Here is a 10,318-nt window from a genome sequence, read left to right on the forward strand (position 1 = left end):
ACATTTAGGAAAAGTTTGAAAACATGGCTTTTCAAACAAGCATTTTATAAAGAGACGAGGAAATAGAAAACAGTCAGGAATAGGCAGTAGAGCACCGATGCACAGCACTAAGAAACATACCTTAGAGGGGTCTATGAACTCTACATCACTATAAACATAATTGTAACACTATGAATAATGAATTTTACCCATAAACAGTACCATCCTGGTACACTCGGACATGACCTACTTCACTAACAACTGTTTGTATTTAATGATTTATTGTTACCGAACCTTTGACGGCACCTGTTAGAATGTACTATAGTACGCTTCTCCCTACATTAATTTATGTGCCAACATGTAAACCGTTGCGATGGTAGATAACTTAGCGACGGTATAGAAAAGATTTTAAATAAATAAAATAAATAAATACTATGTATGTTACATTTCAAATCCCCACCAATATATATGAAAGCCTATTAATGCCATATCCATTATAGACATCTGCTTAACTACAGAAAAATACAATTTTCTTGCACGCCCATTCCACACATCACTTCTGTATTATTTCCCCGTACAGAATTACAAACAGCTCGATCCAGTATCTTCCGCTCGAGGATTGCCCGTCTGTAACGTGCTCGTAGCGCACAATTCGGGCGCGCAAGGCAGTTCGGCGATACAGTCTCCAGTTTCACGCGTCCGTATCGCTTCTGAAAACAGACGCATAACCCTTTCCGCACCCGGCATGTAAATGAACGAAAAAGCTGTATAATGAAGGAATTATCTATTCCCCTGCGATACTGTAACGGGCGCTGATATTATCTCCTCCCTAACCCGCTGTTCTGCCGCGGCCTTAACCTGCTAGTTTACCGCCTCCCCCTAGTAGGAGTTAGTGTAGTGTAGTGTAGGGTAAAAACATTGCTTACCCGCCCTGGTCCCGTCCGGTCTCCTGCAGCCCCGTCCGGTCCGGACGGGGCTGCAGGAGACCGGACGGGACCAGGGCAAAAAAAAACAAACGAAAAAGTAGCAAGGCTCGGGCCTGCTATGGTAAGTGTAAAAAGTGTAAAAAACAAAAAACCTGTGTGTTATATAAAAAAATAAAACAATTTTAAATACCTGTCGGAGGGCCGTGGGTCCAGGCGGCCGGTGGGCGGCGGGCAGCCATCAGCGGCATCCGGTAGTCCCTTCTCCCTTCCTCCCTCCCTCCCCTGCCTGGATGAGTGCCAAAATCGCACGGGCGGGTCGGCAGCGGGGGGGGGGGGGGGGGGGGCGGCAGCAGGATCCGGGAGCGGCGGGTAGGCAGCAGCGGGGTCCGGGGGGGGCGGCAGCAGGATCCGGGAGCGGCGGGTAGGCAGCAGCGGGGTCCGGGGGTGGCAGCGAGATCCGGGGAGCCAGCAGCGGCAGCATGTTCGATCGCGCAGGCAGGTAGGTGGCAAAGTAAAGATGGCCGCCTGCACGGGAAAATCGTGCAATTGGCCGCTGAAGACGTGACGTCACGACGTTTGACGTCACGGGGTGTGACGTCACGTCTTCAGCGGCCAATTGCACGATTTTCCCGTGCAGGCGGCCATCTTTACTTTGCCACCTACCTGCCTGCGCGATCGAACATGCTGCCGCTGCTGGCTCCCCGGATCTCGCTGCCACCCCCGGACCCCGCTGCTGCCTACCCGCCGCTCCCAGATCCTGCTGCCGCCCCCCCGCTGCCGCTGCCCCTGCCCCCCCGGACCCCGCTGCTGCCTACCCGCCGCTCCCGGATCCTGCTGCCGCCCCCCCCCCCCCCGCTGCCGACCCGCCCGTGCGATTTTGGCGCTCATCCAGGCAGGGGAGGGAGGGAGGAAGGGAGAAGAGACTACCGGATGCCGCTGATGGCTGCCCGCCGCCCACCGGCCGCCTGGACCCAGGGCCCTCCGACAGGTATTTAAAATTGTTTTATTTTTTTATATAACACACAGGTTTTTTGTTTTTTACACTTTTTACACTTACCATAGCAGGCCCGAGCCTTGCTACTTTTTCGTTTGTTTTTTTTTGCCCTGGTCCCGTTTTAAAATTGTTTTATTTTTTTATATAACACACAGGTTTTTTGTTTTTTACACTTTTTAAACTTTTTTACACTTCCTGGTGCCTGTCAATTCAAATGTCATTTGAAATGACAGGTACCAGCGCACCCAGGTTACTGTATAGGCGCTGTTACAGCGCCTATACAGTAAAATGGGTTGCGCGGGCATAACCCTTCCCTAACGCTTCACAGCCGCGGCATGCATTTGCATGCGATTAGAGGAGAGTATCGGGGAGTTAGTGAAGAGAACTGTGCGTGCGGGGAGGAAGGGTGCGCCTGACACTACCTCACTGTTTTTACCGCGGCCTTACTGGATCGAGCCGAAAGTGAGTAATAAGATTCTATCTCATTGTTTTGTCATTATATACAGGGAGGGAAAAATACAATGGAAATGAACCTGATCTCAGAAGGATATCATGTCGGCTCTCAATAACACCTGCTACAGGCTTTCATTCTTCATCCTGAAAGATATCCCAGGGCTGGAAGCTGCACACATCTGGATCTCCATCCCATTCTGTAATCTGTATGTGTGCACAGTTATAGCAAACTCTATCATCCTCTTTATTATCAGCCTCCACCAGCCCATGTATTTTCTCCTTTCTATGCTGTCTGGGACTGATATCATTTTATCAACCTCCGTAATACCTAAAATGCTGAGTGCATTCTGGTTTGATTCCAGGGAAATCTATTTTGATGCTTGTCTGATCCAGATGTTTTTTGCTCACACCTCTACAGGTATGGAATCGGGGGTCCTGATGTTAATGGCAGTGGATCGCTACATTGCAGTCTGTAACCCCCTCAGATACAGCTCTATCCTAACCAATCCTCTCCTTGTCAAAATGGCACTTGCAGTTTTTCTGAGGAGTGTACTGATAATCACGCCAATTCCTTTTCTCGTCAAAAGACTGTGATAAGAGTTTCATCCAAGGAGGCGCAGGTAAAAGCTTTCAGCACCTGCACTGCCCACGTGTGTGTAATTGCCGTGTTTTACACACCAATGTTGTTCACTGCAGTCTTGCAGAGGGTCGGCCATACACTCTCTCCCTATGTTCCCATCATCATGGCCAATCTCTACCTGATAATCCCACCCTCAGTAAACCCCATAGTGTACGGGGTGAGCACAAGGCAGATCCGGGAGAGGGTACGGAAAGTATTGTGTAGGGTAAGGGCCCTCCCTCTGAAAGACACTTGATCTCGTGTCCAGATATGGGAAGTTTAAGGATGGATGAACTGATGTCTTTTTTATTTTTAGATGCATTTTAAACAATTGTACCCATATATCCTGATAAAAAGATAACACAGATTAGTTCCTTATTTATTATGCACAGAGACAAAGAAGTTTTAGAAAGGACTCTTTGGGGGAGGAAGAAAAGGTTCGACTTTCAATCTAATATCATCAAGCGTTATTGAGTGATCAGACAACTCTGTGCTTCAAGCAGGCGTAACTTGCCCAACAAAGAGGTACATTTTAAAACAGAGCACGTGTACTTTTGTTCCCGCACCAGGCGCGTGGCTACGCGCGTATCTTATAAAATCCGGTGTACTTTTGTTCGCGCCGGCGGCCCGCGCATATATTTTTAAGATCTACCTCAGCATCTAAGGTATCATATGCTCCATGCCTTGAGTTAGTCTGCAGTACAATTGAAAAATAACCCTCAGAGTGAAAAAGGTATCATTATTAGCAAAAGAACTCATTCTAATATCAGATCAACCACACACTAGCTCAAAGAATACGTCATTTAAATTAAAAGACGTCACATAGCGGCACAGGGTCTGCACCAAATATCTCACTGTCTTGTGTCTTAAGAAATCAAGCCAGTGGATTTATAATCATCGGTCTATGAAAGTCACACGTCTCAGGCTGATAATATATATGGGCCAGATTTTCAAAGGGTTACGCATGCCGGGCCTATTTTCAAAAGGCCCGGCGACACGCATAAAGCCCCAGGACGTGTGTAAGTCCTGGGGCTTGCAAAAAGGGGCGGTCCGGGGGTGGGGCAGGGGCGTGGCCAGAGGCCAGAGGTCTCCGCATGGTCGCGGTGCTGGGGATCGCACGCCGGCAGTTGACCAGTGCGTACAACTTCAGCCCCAGGCCACCAGCCAACTGCTGGTGGGCTGGGGGTAGGAAGGTTCCCTCTGAGGCCGCTCTGATTACGGAGCGGCCTGGGAGGGAACAGGGAAAGGCAGCGCGGCTCGATGTGGGCTCGGCGCGCGCAAGGTGCACAATTGTGCACCCTCTTGAGCGCGCCGACCCCAGATTTCATAACATGCGCATGCCTGTGCGCGCATGTTATGAAATCGGGCGCACATGTGTGTGTGCTGGGTAACGCGCAGGTTTGAAAATCTACCCCTATATTTTTAGAGCCATTTTTGTTGCAAATAAAATTACAAAAAAAAGAGATCTACTTATCTCAATCAAAGAGGGTTTGCAGTATTGATTGAAGACATTCAATTATCAAATCTGACTTCAGGAGACACTAAGGGTCTCATTTTAAAAAGCATTTACATGTGTAAAACTGGGTTTTAATTCAGTCCTTGTTGGTTGTTGTCTGTATATAGATCCACCTTTCTTCATTCCCCCTGCCATTGAAGCAGAGAGCTATGCTGGATATGCTTGAAGTATCAGTCTTTCTTCCCTGCCATTGAAGCAGAGAGCTATGCTGGATATGCATTGAAAATGAAGTATCAGGCTTATTTGGTTTGGGGTAGTAGCCACTGTAACAAGCAAGCTACTCCCCACTTTTTTGTGAATGCAAATCCTGAAATGTTGAAAAATGATTTGCATTCACAAAAAATTGGGGAGTAGCTTGCTTGTTACAACGGCTACTAGGGATGTGCAGAGCAAAATTTTATGTTCATATTTCTTATGTCCGAAAGTGGGTCCCACTTGCGGCCAATATGGACATAAAAAAAATCTAATGAGTTGGGTATATGTACATATGTCGCCCATTAAAGTCAATGGGGGAAGGATTTCCAGCCTATTTTTGGCTGCAGAATTGTGGTTTTCTTATCAATTGGCCCAGGAGAGAGTTCCCTTTCCTTTGTGCAGGGAAGTACTCCCTGGAAAGGGTCCACCCCTAGAGTTGTGTGTACCCGGTGTTTACATTGGCGTCCAGTGAATATCGTTGGCGTCTAGTGAATTCCGTTGGCGTCTAGTGAATTCAGACGGTACTTACGCACTTCAGCAGATGACAAAGGAATTGGAGGATCTCTCAGAAATAAGAATACGTGTGGGAATACAAGGTCTGGATGAACAGGCAGGCACAGCAATGGAGTTAAAACAGCAGTAGGAACACAAGGCCTGGATGAACAGGCACTTCATTCGAGGACAGAGGTCAATCCCAGCTAGGGACACAAGGCCTGCATGAACAGGCACAGGAACTAGGTTAAAACACTGGTAGCTCGCCAGCATCTTTCTGATGCATGCTAGAATATTGGCAGCGGTATGGGCATGGTCCGTCAGGTGGGTGTGCAGTAAAGCCCACCTCCACCCTCATGCTTGTTCAGGGAAGGACTCCCTGGAACGGGTCCACCCCTAGAGTTGTGTGTACCCGGTGTTTACATTGGCGTCCAGTGAATATCGTTGGCGTCTAGTGAATTCCATTGGCGTCTAGTGAATTCAGACTGTACTTACGCACTTCAGCTGATGACAAACGAATTGGAGCCTAGGATCTCTCACAAATAAGAATACGTGTGGGAACACAAGGCCTGGATGAACAGGTACATCATTCGAGGACAGAGGTCAATTCCAGCTAGGGACACAAGGCCTGCATGAACAGGCACAGCAACCAGGTTAAAACACTTGTGGGAACACAAGGCCTGGATGAACAGGCACAGCCACTGAGTTAAAACACCTGTGGGAACACAAGGCCTGGATGAACAGGCACCGCCACTGAGTTAAAACACCTGTGGGAACACAAGGCCCGGAAGAATGGGTACAGCAACTGAGTTAAAACACCTGTGGGAACACAAGGCCGGGATGAAGAGGCGCAGCAGTCGAGCACAGAGGTCGATCCCAGCTAGGGACACAAGGCCTGGATGAAGAGGCACATCATTCGAGGACAGAGTTCAATCACAGCTAGGGACACAAGCCGCGGAGGAAAAGACACTAACCAGGATCCTCCAAGCCCTCATTTTCTCCAAATTAGACTACTGCAACTCTACATTTCTTGGACTCCCTTCCTCATACACAAAACCACTCCAAATGGTTCAAAACGCAGCAGCCCGTCTACTAACAAACACTAGGAAAAGAGACCACATTTCCCCAGTCCTAAAAGACCTCCACTGGTTACCAATTCAGTTCAGAGTCATTTACAAATCCATCACCTTGATATACAAAATCTTTCACCAACACACCATAATCGACCTACAAATTCCTCTCCGTTTATACAAATGCACAAGACCGACCAGGGAAGCCTACAGAGGATGCCTCCTTGTTCCACCCTCCAAAACCACTTATCACAGCACCTTTAGAGATTGAGCCCTTTCCACAGCAGGTCCACCGTTATGGAACTCCATCCCCCCAGATCTCAGAAATGAACCTTGCCTCCTAACCTTTCGGAAAAGACTCAAGACATGGCTTTTCAGGCAAGCCTTCCCGAACTGCACCTAACACACACCATCAATAAATTCTCAGCTCAGAAGCTGTATATATTGGACGCCATATTTGTAATGTACTCTTGTATATTTTTATATTCTACACATGTATATAATTAACCTCCTCTATCCCTCTTTATTTCTTACACTCCCAGTTCATAGCCCCAGTTAATTGTAACTGCATCTCTTCACCACGTGTATTTATGTTATAGGTTGTTTTCTTTGCACCCCTGTTTTCTGTAAAGCGACATCATGTGAACGATTTCATGAATGCCGGTATAAAAAAACCTTAAATAAATAAAATAAATAAGTAAGTACCGCAAGGGAAAGTTGAAAACAACTTTGAAGAGGGAGTTCAAGAGGGCGTGAAATTGTAAAGAGGTAAATGGGTGGGGTCCGTGCAGTCCGCCCGCAGGATTCAACTCGGCGGGTTCGGTCGGACCGGGGTTTCGGCGGATCCCCCACCCCCACCCCTTTCGCGGGGGGTGGGGGAGGGGCGGGGAACGCCTCCCGGACGGCCCCGGCCCCCGCAGGGCGCATTTCCTCTGCGGCGGTGTGCCGCGACCGGCTACGGTTCGGCTGGGAAGGCCCAGGGGGGGCAGGTGGCCCGCTGCTCCAGCGGCGCGTGTTATAGCCCCCCCTCCCGGCGTTTCCTCCTTCCCCTTTGGCAACTGTTAACTTGTCTTAACCTCATTCACTACATCTATGCAGACGATGTTCAGATTCTTATTCCCATAACAGAATCTATTAACAAACTTGGCTATTCTTACAAGCCTTCCCTGATCCTTCAAACTTTCACTAGATAAGTAAAGCTACTCAGCTTTCAATATGGAACTTCGCCCCTCCAATATTCTCCTCATTTAGCTACCCTACTTATGCACTTCAGAAAATGACAAAGGAATTGGAAGATCTCTCAGAAATAATAATACGTGTGGGAACACAAGGTCTGGATGAACAGGCAGGCACAGCAATGGACTTAAAACACCAGTAGGAACACTAGGCCTGGATGAAGAGGCACATCATTCTAGGACAGAGGTCAATCCCACCTATGGACACAAGCCGCGGAGGAAAAGAAACTAACCAGGATTCCCTCCGTAACGGCGAGTGAAGAGGGAAGAGCCCAGCGCCGAATCCTTGCTCGTCCGGCGGGCGCGGGAAATGTGGCGTACGGAAGATCGCCTCTCTGGCGCCGCTCGGGGCCCCAAGTCCTTCTCATCAAGCCTCAGCCCACGGACGGTGTTAGGCCGGTAGCGGCCCCCGGCGCTCCGGGACCGGGTTTTCTCGTAGTCTGTTTGTTTGGGAATGCAGGCCAAAGTGGGTGGTAAACTCCATCTAAGGTTAAATACCATTTCCGGCGCGTGTTTTTTGCCCCCCCCCCCCCCCCCGGCAGCAGCTTCGCCGTTTCCCCCGCCGTTTCCTCCTTCCCCTTTGCCAACTGTTAAGTAGTCAACCTCATTCACTACATCTATGCAGACGATGTTCAGATTCTTATTCCCATAACAGAATCTATTAACAAAGCCATCGCACTTTGGAACAACAGCTTACAAGCCATCACTAATCTCCTCAACAGTCAAAGCATGAGATCTTATTAAGAAACTGACATTATCCTCAACAAATTCTTACTCCTAGCAAAACCTATACCAAGTAAGTACACAGGGGTCTGTATTTTCATACCCCATTGCTTGCTGTTTGAATACCGCTCTTGCCGTACCGACCCGCAGGGTCCACCTAGGGACACAAGCTGTGGAGGAAAAGAAACTAACCAGGATTCCCTCAGTAACGGCGAGTGAAGAGGGAAGAGCCCAGCGCCGAATCCCCGCCTGTCCGGCGGGCGCGGGAAATGTGGCATACGGAAGACCGGCTCCCCAGCGCCGCTCGGGGGCCCAAGTCCTTCTGATGGAGGATCAGCCGGCGGACGGTGTTAGGCCGGTAGTGGCCCCCCAATAAAACCACCAAAGACTGCTTCTATAAACTGCAAGTTTAAAAAAGGATAAGACCACTCTTCCACGCCAAACACTTCAGAACCATCCTCCAAGCCCTCATTTTCTACTACTGCAACTCTACATTACTTGGACTCCCTTCCTCATACACGAAACCACTCCAAATGGTTGAAAACGCAGCAGCCCGTCTACTAACAAACACTAGGAAAGGAGGCCACATTTCCCCAGTCCTAAAAGACCTCCACTGGTTACCAATTCAGTTCAGAGTCATTTACAAATCCATCACCTTGATATAAAAAATCATTCACCAACACACCATTATCGACCTACAAATTCCTCTCCGTTTATTCAAATGCACAAGACCGACCAGGGAAGCCTACAGCGGATGCAATGCCGGTATAAATAAATAAAGTAAATCAATAAAATCAATAAGTACGTAAGGGAAAGTTGAAAACAACTTTCAAGAGCGAGTTCAAAAGGGCGGGAAACCGTTAAGAGTTAAACGGGTGAGGTGCGTGCAGTCCACCTGGAGGATTGAACCCGGCGGGTTCGGTGGGACCGGGGGGTGGTTTAGGCGCATCCCCCACCCCTTTCGCGGGGGGGCGGGGAACGCCTCCCGGACGGCCCCGGCCCCGTCCAGGAATAAAAAAATAAAGTAAATATATAAAATCAATAAGTACGTAAGGGAAAGTTGAAAACAACTTTCAAGAGCGAGTTCAAAAGGGCGGGAAACCGTTAAGAGTTAAACGGGTGAGGTGCGTGCAGTCCGCGGCCCCGGCCCCGTCCAGGAATAAAAAAATAAAGTAAATATATAAAATCAATAAGTACGTAAGGGAAAGTTGAAAACAACTTTCAAGAGCGAGTTCAAAAGGGCGGGAAACCGTTAAGAGGTAAACGGGTGGGGTGCGTGCAGTCCGCCTGGAGGATTCAACCCGGCGGGTTCGGTGGGACCGGGGGTGGTTTCGGCGCATCCCCCACCCCTTTCGCGGGGGGGGCGGGGAACGCCTCCCAGACGGCCCCGGCCCCGTCCAGGAATAAAAAAAATAAAGTAAAGCAGTAAAATCAATAAGTACGTAAGGGAAAGTTGAAAAACAACTTTCAAGAGCGAGTTCAAAAGGGCGGGAAACCGTTAAGAGGTAAACGGGTGGGGTGCGTGCAGTCCGCCTGGAGGATTCAACCCGGCGGCGGGTTCGGTGGGACCGGGGGTGGTTTCGGCACATCCCCCACCCCTTTCGCGGGGGGGCGGGGAACGCCTCCCGGACGGCCCCGGCCCCGTCCAGGAATAAAAAAAATAAAGTAAAGCAGTAAAATCAATAAGTACGTAAGGGAAAGTTGAAAACAACTTTCAAGAGCGAGTTCAAAAGGGCGGGAAACCGTTAAGAGTTAAACGGGTGAGGTGCATGCAGTCCGCGGCCCCGGCCCCGTCCAGGAATAAAAAAATAAAGTAAATATATAAAATCAATAAGTACGTAAGGGAAAGTTGAAAACAACTTTCAAGAGCGAGTTCAAAAGGGCGGGAAACCGTTAAGAGTTAAACGGGTTGAGGTGCGTGCAGTCCGCGGCCCCGGCCCCGTCCAGGAATAAAAAATAAAGTAAATATATAAAATCAATAAGTACGTAAGGGAAAGTTGAAAACAACTTTCAAGAGCGAGTTCAAAAGGGCGGGAAACCGTTAAGAGTTAAACGGGTGAGGTGCGTGCAGTCCGCGGCCCCGGCCCCGTCCAGGAATAAAAAAATAAAGTAAATA

General features: G+C 48.9%; 1 pseudogene; it reads left to right on the forward strand.

Moving 5' to 3' along the window:
* Positions 1-2,451: 2,451 nt before the first annotated feature.
* On the forward strand, positions 2,452-3,197 carry LOC115082020 (annotated as a pseudogene).
* Positions 3,198-10,318: the final 7,121 nt, after the last annotated feature.

This window comes from Rhinatrema bivittatum, unplaced genomic scaffold, assembly GCF_901001135.1.
Source record: "Rhinatrema bivittatum unplaced genomic scaffold, aRhiBiv1.1, whole genome shotgun sequence".
Lineage (NCBI taxonomy): Eukaryota > Metazoa > Chordata > Amphibia > Gymnophiona > Rhinatrematidae > Rhinatrema > Rhinatrema bivittatum.